This window comes from Pleurodeles waltl, chromosome 5, assembly GCF_031143425.1.
Source record: "Pleurodeles waltl isolate 20211129_DDA chromosome 5, aPleWal1.hap1.20221129, whole genome shotgun sequence".
Lineage (NCBI taxonomy): Eukaryota > Metazoa > Chordata > Amphibia > Caudata > Salamandridae > Pleurodeles > Pleurodeles waltl.
In genome coordinates this window covers 1799151853-1799165192 of record NC_090444.1, presented here as the reverse complement: position 1 = coordinate 1799165192, position 13340 = coordinate 1799151853, and the positions used below count along the sequence as shown (strand labels likewise).

The following is a 13340-nucleotide window of genomic DNA, read 5'->3' as shown; positions in this document are numbered from 1 at the left end:
GCCCAGTTGGAGAAAGAATTCAGCATCATCACCTCTCCTGGCAGTCCATTACATCAGAGGCTTCGGTACTGCAGATCATTCAGAAGGGCTATGCCTTGCCTTTCTAATCCTTCCCTCCCTCAGTACGCCAACATTCGAACGGCTTGTGGAGGAACATTTATCTCTTCTCCAAGAGGAAGTTACAGCTCTCTGGGCCAAGGGAGCCATAGAAAGAGTCCAGATATCAGAAGTAGGCAGTGGTGGTTGTTCCCACTACTTTCTGATGCACAAAAAGAACAAGGGTCTTCACCCTATTTTAGACCTCCGGACTGTCAATCTTGTAGTGAGGTTATTTTAGCTGCGTTTTCTGGACAGGTTATTTTAGCTTCAAGCCAGCCTGTGCCCTTTAGCCTAGATACAAGTTAATTTATTCAATTTTATTATTTTAGCAAAGGATTCATTTTGGAGTCATGTTTTTCTTTTTATTGTCTTGCCCTGTCGCCTAGTAGAGTATTTAAATTTCTCAGCACAACATATTATTCTGTGCCTTGCTAAAGGCTGCAATAGATAGTGTTGTTGTCACAAAAGTGGTACATTGCATTCTCTAACATTTCAAAGTTTTCCTAGAACGCTAGTTGTTTTATTATAACACATCTCGCTGCCCCTTATACGTTGGAGGGAGATTCCCGCCGGAAGATTTTCACTGCATGCTGTTTGCTTCGCGATAGCTGCCTGCTGAGACTACGTGTCCTTTCCACCTACTTGGGAGAGGAATCTCAGTAGACCAAAGACCACTTCACTACTACCATATCCAGGTATTGGGGATGGCGCCATCCCAGGATGTCCTGAAGGGCTAATTAGGGCTTATCTTGCTGTGCTCTAACATAGGTTGTCAAAAGTGTAGGTAAGAATTCCAAAACCTAGCATTGCGACACTATGGTGGGACTTTTACATTGTTTCACTTTACTTGTCAACACTTTTCTTTTAGTATGTTTTATCATCCTAATCATTGCAGTACATGCTTTTTTATCTAGAATGCAGCTGATATAATAAACAGAAGCAGGAATTGGTTCAATAAGTTTTGTCTTTGCATGTGTGAGATGTAGGAAGTTGGCTCTGTATATACGATTTCAAAGTAAGAAATAGTGTGCGCAGAGTCCAAGGGTTCCCCTTAGAGGTAAGATAGTGGCAAAATTAGATAATTTAATGCTCTATTTTGTGGCAGTGTGGTCGAGCAGTAGGGTTATCAGAGGGTAGCGTTAAGCATTTGTTGTACACACACAGGCAATAAATGAGGAACACACACCCAAAGACTTACTCCAGGCCAATAGATTTTTATATAGAAAAATATTTTCTTAGTTTATTTTAACCCCTTCGCTGCCAGGCCTTTTCCCCCCTCTGTGCCGAGCCTTTTTTTGTCTATTTGGAGCAGTTGGTGCTTAGGCCCTCATAACATTTTGTTCACATAAGCTACCCACGCCAAATTTACATCTTTTTGTTCCAACATACTAGGGATTCTAGAGGTACCCAGATTTGTGGGTTCACCTGAAGGAGACCAAGAAATTAGCCAAAATACAGTGAAAATTTAGTTTCAAAAAAGAAAAATGGGAAAAAAGGGTTGCAGAAGGCAGATCGTGTTTTTTTCCCTGAAAATGGCACCAACAAAGGGTTTGCGGTGGCAAGATCACCAGCTTTCAGGAACAGGCAGACTTGAATTGGAAAACCCAATTATTCAATACAATGTTGACATTTTACTGGGACATACCCCATTTTTACTATTTTTTGTGCTTTCAGCCTCCTTCCGGTTAGTGACCAAAATGGGTGAGAAACCAATGATGGATCTCAGAAAGCTAAACATTTCTGAAAAATAGACAAAATTCTGAATTCAGCAAGGGGTCATTTGTGTAGATCCTACAAGTGTTTCCTACAGAAAATAACAGCTGAAATAAAAAAATATTGAAATTGAGGTGAAAAAAAACCAGCCATTTTTCTCCATGTTTTACTCTGTAACTTTTTCCAGCGATGTCAGATTTTTTTAAAGCAATATACTGTTACGTCAGCTGGACTCTTCTGGTTGCGGGGATATATAGGGCTTGTAGGTTCATCAAGAACTCTAGGTACCCGGAGCCAGTAAATGAGCTGCACCTTGCAATGGGTTTTTATTCTATACCGGATATACAGCAATTCATTTGCTGAAATATAAAGAGTGAAAAATAGGTATCAAGAAAACCTTTGTATTTCCAAAGTGGCCAACAAGATAAGGTGTTGAGAAGCAGTGGTTATTTGCACATCTCTGAATTCCAGGGTGCCCATACTAGCATGTGAATTACAGGGCATTTCTCAAATAGACGTCTTTTTATATTTGGAAGGAACAAATGTAGAGAAAGACAAGGGGCAATAACACTTGTTTTGCTATTCTGTGTTCCCCCAAGTCTCCAGATTAAAAATGGTACCTCACTTGTGTGGGTAGGCCTAGCGCCCACGAAAGGAAATGGCTCAAAACACAACGTGGACACATCACATTTTTTCACAGAAAACAGAGGTGTTTTTTGCAAAGTGCCTACCTGTGGATTTTGGCCTCTAGCTCAGCTGGCACCTGGGGAAACCTAGCAAACCAGCGCATTTTTGAAAACTAGACACCTAGGGGAATCCATGATGGGGTGATTTGTGGGGATCTGACCAGGTTCTGTTACCCAGAATCCTTTGCAAACCTCAAAATTTGACCAAAAAAAACAGTTTTTCCTCTTATTTCGGTAACAAAGTTCTGGAATCTGAGAGGAGCCACAAATTTCCTTCCACCCAGCGTTCCCCCAAGTCTCCTGATAAAAATGGTACCTCACTTGTGTGGATAGGCCTAGCGCCCACAAAAGGAAATGGCCCAAAACACAACGTGGACACATCACATTATTTTCACAGAAAACAGGTGTTTTTTGCATAGTGCCTACCTGTGGATTTTGGCGTCTAGCTCAGCCGACCCCAGGGGGGGCAGAAAAGGCCTAAATTAAATTCCCCTCCCTCCTCCCCTCCCCAATCCCCCGGGAAGCGACCCTTGTCTACGGGGTCGCTCCCCCTGCGTGACATTGGCGCAAAAAAGATCCCTGGTGCCTAGTTGTTTCTGCCACCCTTGGGGGCAGATTGACCTAAAATCCGCCGATCTGCCCCCAAGGGGGACAGAAATGGTCTAAATACAATTTGCTCCTCATCTAAAAAAAAAAAAAAAAACAAACAAAAGAAAATTGCCCTGGCGCCTAGAGGTTTCTGCCCCCCCTGGGGGCAGATTGGCCTAATTAACAATAGGCCAATCTGCCCCCACGGGGGACAGAAATGGCCTAAAATAAATTTGCCCCCCAACCCCTCCTGGGGAGCGACCCTTGCCTACGGGGTCGCTCCCCTTGCGTGACATTGGCGAGAAAATAAAATCCCCAGTGCCTAGTTGTTTCTGCCACCCTTGGGGGTAGATTGACCTAAAATCCGGCGATCTGCTCCCAAGGGGGGCAGAAATGGTCTAAATACAATTTGCCCCCAGGGGAGCGACCCTTGCCTAATGGGTCACTCCCCATCTCTAAAAAAACAAACAAACAAAAAAATAAACACACACAAAAAAAATTGCCCTGGCGCCTAGAGGTTTCTGCCCCCCCTAGGGGCAGATCGGCCTAATAACAATAGGCTGATCTGCCCTCGGGGGGGCAGAAATGGCCTAAAATAAATTTGCCCCCCAGGGGAACGACCCTTGCCTAAGGGGTCGCTCCCCTTGCGTGAGATTCACGAAACAAAATGTCCCCCTTGGGGGCAGATTAGCCTCATAAAAATAGGCCAATCTGCAGAAATGTCCTAAATATAATTTGCCCCCTATGGGAGCGACCCTTGCCTAAGGGGTCGCTCCCCACCTCTAAAATCAAAAACAAAAAAAAAAAGAAAACAAAAAAAATTATCCCTGGTGCCTTGAGGTTTCTGCCCCCCCCCCCCCTCCCCTCCCGGGGGGGCAGAATAGGCCTTTAAAAAAAAATGCCCTCCGGGGAGCGACCCTTGCCCGAGGGGTCACTCCCTCAGGCTAATTTCCTTTTCAAAAAAACATCCCTAGTGTCTAGTGGGCATTTCAAAAGCTGGATTGCTCTGCAATCTGGCTTTTGAAATGCTCAGAGAGACTTCAAAGGGAAGGAAATACATTTCCTTCCCTTTGAAGCCTCTCCGGGCCTCTTCCACGTGATCGGAAGAGAAATGTTTTGCATTTCTCTTTCGATCGCGCTGGAAGCTGAGCTTCCAGCGCGATGGAGGAGGCCTTCTGTGACAATCGGCGTGCAATCGCGCGCTGACGTCACAGGGGGGGTGGGGGGGTCGGGGTGGAAGGGGAAGGTCTTCCCCTTCCATCCCTCCCTTGGGGGAGATGGGGGGAATCCCACTCGGTGCCCAGGACGTAATGGTTATGTCCTGGGCACACAAGCACTGTGCCTCAGGATGTAACCATTACGTCCTGGGCACAGAAGGGGTTAAGAACCACAGGTTCAAGATTTGAAGTAAACACATAAAATGCAAGGTACTTCACACAGGTAAGTTAGGAACTTTGAATAAAAGCAATATCATATACAGTCTTTGTTAAAATGGCAATAAGCTATTTTCAAAGTGGACACAGTGCAACAATCAACAGATCCTGGGGGAGGTAAGCAATGGTTAGTTTGTCACGTAAGTAAAACACTTACAAGTCTCAGTTCCTGGGCATAGGCAGCCCACCGTTGGGGATTCAAGGCAACTCCAAAGTTACCACACTAGCAGCTCAGGGCCGGTCAGGTGCAGAGGTCAAAGAGGTGCCCAAAACACATAGGCGCCTATGGAGAACAGGGGTGCTCTGGTTCCAGTCTGCCAGCAGGTAAGTACCTGCATCCTCGGGGGGCAGACCAGGGGGGTTTTGTAGAGCACTGGTGGGGGGACACAAGTAGGCACACAAAATACACCCTCAGTGGCACAGGGGCAGCCGGGTGCAGTGTGCAAAGCAGGCATCGGGTTTCAGATAGGAAACAATAGAGGGACCCGGGGGTCACCCTAGTGGTGCAGGCTGGCACGGGGGGCTTCACGGGACAGCCACCTTCTGGGCTAGGCAGAGGGTCGCCTGGGGGTCACTCCTGCACTGAGGTTCGGTTCCTTCAGGTCCTGGGGGCTGCGGGTTCTGTGCTGGTTCCAGGTGTCGAGTCCCTTGTTACAGGCAGTCTCGGTCAGGGGGAACCTCTGGATTCTCTCTGGGTGCTCAGCGGGGTCGTCTTGGGCTAATCACTGGGTCGCAGTCGCTGGGGAGTCCTCCCTGTGGTGTTTGTTCTCTGGATCTCGAGCCGGGGGCGTCCGGTGCAGTGTCAAGTCTCACGATTCCAGCGGGAAACGTGAAGTCTTTGAAAGTTGCTTCTTTGTTGCAACGAAGTTGCTGTTGTTGAGCAGAGCCGCTGCTCATGAGAGTTTCTTGGTCCTTTAGTCCAGGGCAGTCCTCTGAGGCTTCAGAGGTCGCTGGTCCCTGTCGGATGTGTCACTGGTTGCAGGTTATCGAGGCAGGAGGCAGGCCAGTAGGGCTGGGGCCAAAGAAATGATTGTCTTCCGTCTTCTCTGCAGGCTTGTAGGTCAGCAGTCCTCCTTGTTTCTTCAGGTTGCAGGAATCTGATTTCCTGGGTTCTGGGGTGCCCCTAAATACTAGATTTAGGGGTGTGTTTAGGTCTGGGAGGGCAGTAGCCAATGGCTACTGTCCTGGAGGGTGGCTACACCCTCTTTGTGCCTCCTCCCTGTGGGGAGGAGGGCACATCCCTAATCCTATTGGGGGAATCCTCCAAACTCAAGATGGAGGATTTGTAAAGGCAGGGGTCACCTCAGCTCAGGACACCTTAGGGGCTGTCCTGACTGGTGGGTGACTCCTCCTTGTTTTTCTCACTATCTCCTCCAGCCTTGCTACCAAAAGAGGGGGCAGTGGCCGGAGGGGCGGGCATCTCCACTAGCTGGGATGCCCTGGGGCGCTGTAACAAAAGGGGTGAGCCTTTGAGGCTCACCGCCAGGTGTTACAGTTCCTGCAGGGGGAGGTGTGAAGCACCTCCACCCAGTACAGGCTTTGTTCCTGGCCACAGAGTGACAAAGGCGCACTCCCCATGTGGCCAGCAACTTGTCTGGTTTGTGGCAGGCTGGCAGGAACTGGTCAGCCTACACTAGAAGTCAGATTGGTATTTCAGGGTGCATGTTCTAATAAATTGCACACTGGCACCAGTGTGCATTTATTGTGCTGAGAAGTTTGATACCAAACTTCCCAGTTTTTTCGATGTAGCCATTATGGTGCTGTGGAGTTCGTGTATGACAAGCTCCCAGACCATATACTCTTATGGCTACCCTGCACTTACAATGTCTAGGGTTTTGCTTAGACACTGTGGGGGCATAGTGCTCATGCACCTATTCCCTCACCTGTGGTATAGTGCACCCTGCCTTAGGGCTGTAAGGCCTGCTAGAGGGGTGACTTACCTATGCCACAGGCGGTGTGAGGTTGGCATGGCACTCTGAGGGGAGTGCCATGTTGACTTAGTCTTTTTCTCCCCACCAGCACACACAAGCTGTGAGGCAGCGTGCATGTGCTGAGGGGACCCCAGGGTGGCATAAGACATGCTACAGCCCTTAGAGACCTTCCCTGGAGTCAGGGCCCTTGGTACCAGTTACAAGGGACCTACCTGAGTACCAGGGCTGTGCCAATTGTGGAAACAAAGGTACAGTTTAGGGAAAGAACACTGGTGCTGGGGCCTGGTTAGCAGTGTCCTATCACACTTTCAATCAAAGCTTAGCATCAGCAAAGGCAAAAAGTTAGGGGTTAACCATGCCAAGGAGGCATTTCCTTACATGAGACAAATGGAACTGAGAGAAAGGGCAAGATCAGAGACACCACGATATCCCTGAGAAATCAGAATGTCATGAGCATGGCTGCCACAAGTAGTCTATGCCCTCGGGCACTGGTGAGGTACTCCTAGCTGCCCGGAAGGCTTAGGCCAACAGTTGTCACAAGGTGTGTTATCAGACTCAGTTCCCCACAATCTGGTGGTGCTGCCGCCCAGATCCAGCAGTCTAATTGTTTACATGAGAGCCAATACTACAGTTTTTTCCTAAAAAAGGAGAGGTTCAAGATGCCCACATTGGCTCAAGTCTTGTCTGCCCTAGACCAAGAAGACTGGCTGGTAGTCATGGACTTATAGGATGCGTATTTTCACATTCTCATCCTGCTTGCCCAAAGGCGTTACCTGCGGTTCAATGTAGGCCACAAGCACTTTCAGTTAATTGTGCTCCCATTTGGCCTTACCAGTGCCCCTCGGTATTCACCAAGGTGATGGCGGTGGTCTGTGCTCAGCTGCCCAGGTTAGGGGTTTCGATCTTCCCTTACCTTGCTGACTGGGTGTTGATGGTGGGCTCGCCCCAGGATATCTTCTTCCACCTCCAGACTTCTGTGAACCTTCTGCTTTCGCTGGAGTTCACTATCAACGTGGCAAAATCACACCTGACTCCCTCTTAGGCACTTTCTTTCATTGGAGGGACCTGGGGGTCACTCTGGGGATGCAGGCAGGGCACGGGGGCTTCTCGGGCCAGCCACTGACTGGGCAAAGATGAGGGCCGTCTGCTGGTCACTCCTGCACTGGTAGTTGGTTCCTCTCGGGGCTGGGGGCTGCGGGTGCAGTGCTTCTTCCTGGCATCAGGTTCTTTGTTACTGGGCAGTCGCGCTCAGGGGGAATCCTCTGGATTCTCTCTGCAGGCATCGCCGTGGGGGTACAGGGTGGTCATCACAGGCAATAAGCGATGCACATTCATACTCCAGGGTTTCCTTGTTTGATCATTGCTTCAGTGCCACCACATGGAAGGGGTATTGCTTTGAAATCTATTAAACAGTTAAGGAATATGCAGGTAGAAGTAGCCATTAGAAGAAAACATTACTTACCTTCCTGCAGATTCCTCACCAGTCACACCTGCCTCCCTGTTCTAAAGGATGATCTTAGTTCACATTAAAAAGGTTTCAATTTTGATTGCTTCACTACCCTAGCTGTTCTTGTTTCCTCGCCTATACTTCCAAGGGCATGGTGAAAAATGGACAGGCATCTGATGCTGATACACTGGGGTGTGCTCTTCAAGTCTCCATTGATGTCCTGTTTTCAACACCAAAATTGAGCCAGAGTCCTCTACCAGAACAGTAGAGCTATGTCAAAGTTTTACAGACCCAGTCTTATGCCTTTGCATATTCATCAGGTGAAGAATTTGCAATTAGTTAGTATCCTACAGAAAGATTGTTAGTGAAGGTTAATAAGTTTTTAGTTCTACTGTAAGCAAGTACTTTCTGAATACAGGTGCCTATGAAAGATTTTTGTTTTGCTGGAAAACCCCATTTCTCAGGGGTAATTGTCTTTATTCGATGTCTTTCCATTAAGAGCTTGTAGGAAGCTATCTCTCTATATGGTGCACTAAAAAGAAGTAGTCTGTGCACAGAGTCCATGGGATCCCCAGTTGGTTTTCAGAGGAAAAAGTAGATAATGCTAATACTATTTTGTGGTAGTGTGGGCGAGCAGTTAGGCTCAGAGGGTATTGCTAAGCATTTGTTGTACTCACGAAAGCAACAAATGAGACGCACACTCAAAGAATAAATCTGAGACCAATATAGAAAAATAACACATCTTTTTATATATATACTTTCAAACCAAGAACATCGTTACAAGGTAAGCACGTTCTTGAGCATGAATACTTTTCAATTGTAAAAGTGGACACAGTGCAATCTTTTAATTCTTCAGTGTTAACCTCTGGAAGGAAAACAAGTACTTTACAACAATTTACGAGACCAATCTCTGAAACTTAAGGTGAGTACTGGGCAAGGGTCAGGACCACACCAGTAGGTCACACCAGGCGACACTGGGGCAGCTTGATGCAGAGTTGCAGCATGGCATCGGGTACCCATTGTCTTTCATTGGAGATTGGCCTACGGGGGTTTATTCTGCCGGCTCTGGCTGGTGCAGTATGCGTCAGGAGCCCAATGAAGTTCAATGGAGATTGGTCCCTGTGGGTTTAGGATGCAGGCTCGGACTGGGGGGCCATTTGAGGACAACCAACAGGTAGGTCGCAAAGGTGGGGTGCTCAGGGATGTAAGTGCACTTTTGATCTTCTCCAAGGTCCTGTGGTGACAGATGCAGGGGTGTCCTTTGGAGTTGGGTTTCTTTTTCCGGGAGCACTCACGGTTGAGTAGTCCTGTGGTCTGAGGCTGCAGGCGTGGTCGTAGAGTCTAGGAGGGGTGAAACCACAGAGGACTCGAGCTCAGGAGAGCACGGGGACATCATTGACACCCGGGGTCCACTTCAACTCGGGCCAGTGGCGACCAGTGCAGTGGTTGCTTTAAGCATTGGATTTCTCTCAGCACAGAAGCCACAGGAGAGGGTGCCTGTATGCAAAGGTTTTAGTTGACTTCAGGTAGTCCAGGATGGGTGAAAACATGATAGACACCTACTCTAGACAGCTGGGGAACCTTGTTGGCATCGATGGTCCTCTTCACCTCGGTTTGGGGACGGGGGTGCAGTGGTGACTCCAGACATTGGGTCTTTGCAGTTCTGGAGGCTTCAGAGTCCCCTCTTCAGAGTTTGTTGAGGAACAGGTCCGCTGTTCACAGGAGGTCCTGAGCCTTTTCAAAGCCAGGCAGTCCTTCTGGGTTTCTGGGATCACAGCTGCAGAATGAGTCGACATTGGCGCAGATTTTGACAAGGGATGCAGACAGGCCGGCGGGGTTGGTATCAGGTCAGCTACTTCTTTTCTCCTCTTCTGCTTTTGCTTCTTTGTCCTTGTTCTTCTTAGGTCATCAGGATCTGAGTTATTGGGTTCTGGGGGTACCACCTAAATACTCAATTTAGGGGCGTTACTGGGAGTGACAGCTGGTAGCCAATGGGTTGCCCACCTTTAGAGTGACTATTCCCTTTCTCTGACCCCTTCTGTGGGGATGTGGGCATAACCCTGACCCTAGAGGTCTAATCCCATCCAGAACAAGATGAAGGAATTTAAAAAGTGGTGTCCACTTCAGCTTGTCCACTTTAGGGGTGGGACAGGCTTGAAGTGGGCGCACCTCATAAATGAACTAATTTTCCGTCCTGCTTTGCCAGCCAAAAGTGGGGTCAGGACAGGGGCGTTGGTCATCTCCATCTGGAATTAAATATGCGAACACGGAATACTGAGGCGGCGTAATCCTGAAGCCACCTCGGGCCTCTCCAATCCATTTATAGCCACTCCCTGTCCCTTCAGCTTACTCTTGAAGCTTTCTCCCTTTGTGACGCTTTTTAATTTTTTTCTTCCTCCGTCTTTCCAATATGTGTCTTTTGCTCATAGTAAGTGCTTGAGGCAGAAAAATAAGTGCCGGCCCTAAAAAATAAGTGCCAGTGCTCCTCACCGGAAACAACAAGCATAAATTAAGCACTGCCTCTCACTGAATTGTAGGCAGCGTCTAGAAGCCAGGCTCTCTAGAGGTAGCTATGGATCAGCAGCCAAGGCTTATCTAGTAGATATGCAAAGCTCATGCGCTACTACAGTCACACAGTACTTGCACACAAGAAAGAAAACACTTGGTTCTACAAAAATAAACGTACTTTGCAACACAGTATCAAAAACACTAGCGAGCCAACCCTCCAATAGGAGGTAAGTATATATATATATATATATATATATATAAATAATAATAATAAACGGTAAGAGGCATAAAAAGGTTAGAAAACTGGGGAAAATAGCAATATGCAATACTAGCCCTAGTGGGAGCCCAAACTGATGGAAAACCAAAGAAGGTTTTCCATCAGCAAGCCTTGGCAAAGGCAAACTCGCGCTGGAGGAAAAGAGCCGCTGCCCGGGGGGCAAGCAAGGACCAGGAGGACTCTACCCAGGAGGGAGAGTCACAGGGAACACTCCACATCGCAGAAGGCCCACAGGAGCAGAGGCAGCACCCACAAGTGTCCCACAGGACAGGGACACAGTAGTCGCTGAAGCAACCCATGCAGCACCACAGAAGTTGCTCCCATGTCGCTGGAGGACCACGCAGAGGCCCAGGAGTTGCAGGAGGGAGTGCTGGGGGCTGGAGCTACATGTTGCCTGAAGTTCCCCTTATAGGTGAAGCCAACAAACCTTGGCAGCTGCAAAGGACACAGTGCATGGGGGTGCTATCCTTGTGTGGAATGGAAAGGACTTAACACCACCAAAGTGTGACAGCTGGTAGAGAGGGCCAAGAGAGACTCTCCGGACCACCACAAGTGATGCAGGACCCACGCCACTCAGGATGAGGGAAGATCCACGCAGCTGGTCGTTGATGCAGCCAGGTACCTGTAGTTACAGGGGAGTGATGCCTTCACCCCAAGGCAAATTCCTTCTTCTTGTGCAGGCTGAAGAGTTGCATTCTTCTGAGAATGCACAGCCTGAGAAACGTTGCAAAGCTGGCAGGAGTTTCCGAATACAATGTTGCAGAAGAGTCTTCCTCGTGGATCTGCAGCTTGTCAGTTCCTGGAGGGTCCAGTCGCGGTTCCTGAGGCCAGAAGTCAAAGCAGAGGTTGCAGAGGATTCCTACTGGAATCTTCCAAGCCGAATCTGAGGACCCACCCCAGAGGAAGACCCTAAATAGCCCAAAGAGGGGGCTTGGTCACCTGTAAAGTTCACTTTTAACAGGCCAACTGTCCCTGTGTCAATGGTGTGTTCACACCATGTAGGTTGACCAGGTGTCAGAGAAAACAGTTCAGAGAACTGGCCTAGGAGGTTCCTGCAGTCTTCCTTCCGAGACCCAGAAAGGTAGTCTGCTAGGACCACTACATCCACTGAGCCATCAGCTGCAGTGGTAGAGAAGAGATCAGGGAGAGGGTGACTCCCATCTTTCTGTCCCTTATCAGTTGCCATGAGCAGGGTCACATCAGCCTGGTCTTAGGAGGGCTTCAGGTGGTTCACATGAAGCACCCTGAGGGGGACTTCTGGGAGTGCCAAGGTTCACCAAATAGTTGACCTCACCCGTCTTCTGCACTATAGTGTGGGGACCACTCCATTTGTCTTGGAGTGCCCCGGGAGCCACAGGCTCCAGGACCCACACTTTTTGCCCTGGCTTGTACACAGTTAGGACAGCCTTCTGATCATGCCACTGCTTTTGCAGCTCTTGGCTGGCCTGAAGGTTTTAGTGGCCTTTTTCATGTACTCAGCCATCCTGGATCTGAGACCAAGTACATAATCAACAATGTCTTGAGAGGTTGCTCCCAAACTTCCCTTACAAGTAAATGTGGATCTCTGGCAGGGTGTCCAAACGGAAGTTCAAAGGGGCTGTAGCCCACTCCCTTCTGAGGAACCTCTCTGTAGGCAAACCGGAGGCAGGGCAATAGGACATCCCATCTCCTCCTGAGTTTTTCAGAGAGTCCCATAATCATTCCTTTGGGAGTTTTGTTAAATCTCTCAACCAACCCATTAGTTTGGGGGTGGTAAGGGGTGGTGAACTTGTAAGTAACGCCGCATTCCTTTCACATGGCTTTTAAGGTATGCAGACATGAAGTTTGTACCTTTGTCTGATACCGCCTCTTTTGAAAAATACCCCCTCTGGAGAACATTCCCAGGAAGGCTTTTGCCAGTGCAAGAACTGTAGTGGTCCTTAGAGGTATGGCCTCTGGATACCCGGTGGCATGGTCCACCACCACCAGTATGAATCTGTTTCCAGAGGCAGTGGGAGGATCTAGGGGGGCAATAATATCCATCCCAACCCTCTCAAAGGGAACCCCAACCACTGGTAGTGGAATTAAGGGGGCCTTTAGGGTGCCACCTGTTTTGCCACTGGCTTGACACAGGAGCAACAAAACTCCTTTGTATCTTCAGACATGTGGGGCCGGTGAAAGTGTGGGACAAGTCTGTCCCAAGTCTTGCTTTGCCCCAAGTGACCTGCCGGGGTATGTCATGTGTCAGTTTCAACAAAAACTCTCTGTACTGCAGAGGTACTACCAGCCTCCTGGTGGCGCCAGGTTTGGGTTCCCCTGCTTCTGAGTATAGGAGATTGTCCTCTCAGTACATCTTGTGGGTTCCACTGGCATCCCCTGCTTCCTGAAGGACAACTTCTAGGCAGAGGCCCTCCTAATGCAAAACAGTACTGACCCTGTTCTTAATTAAAAAAAAAACATTCCATTCTGAACCTTGGTCTTGAAACCCCTCTACACTGCAGCCCACTGCTTTTAGTTGGGAAATTTGAGATTCCTATGCCCCCCTTCCAGATCTCACAGCCTAAGCTATGCCACGGATGTGGCCCTGGTTTTTCCTGATGTACATAGGGATTAATGCTCCCAACTACCAACTGTTCTAAACAGGCACTAAATAGAAGAAGTAGAAAAGATGTGTGCCAG

General features: G+C 48.6%; 1 protein-coding gene across 2 annotated transcripts in view; it reads left to right on the top strand.

Moving 5' to 3' along the window:
- The window catches only part of LOC138296807 (exportin-5-like), a 1394731-nt gene that overhangs the window by 1016784 nt on the left and 364607 nt on the right, over positions 1–13340 (top strand). The window lies entirely within an intron of this gene.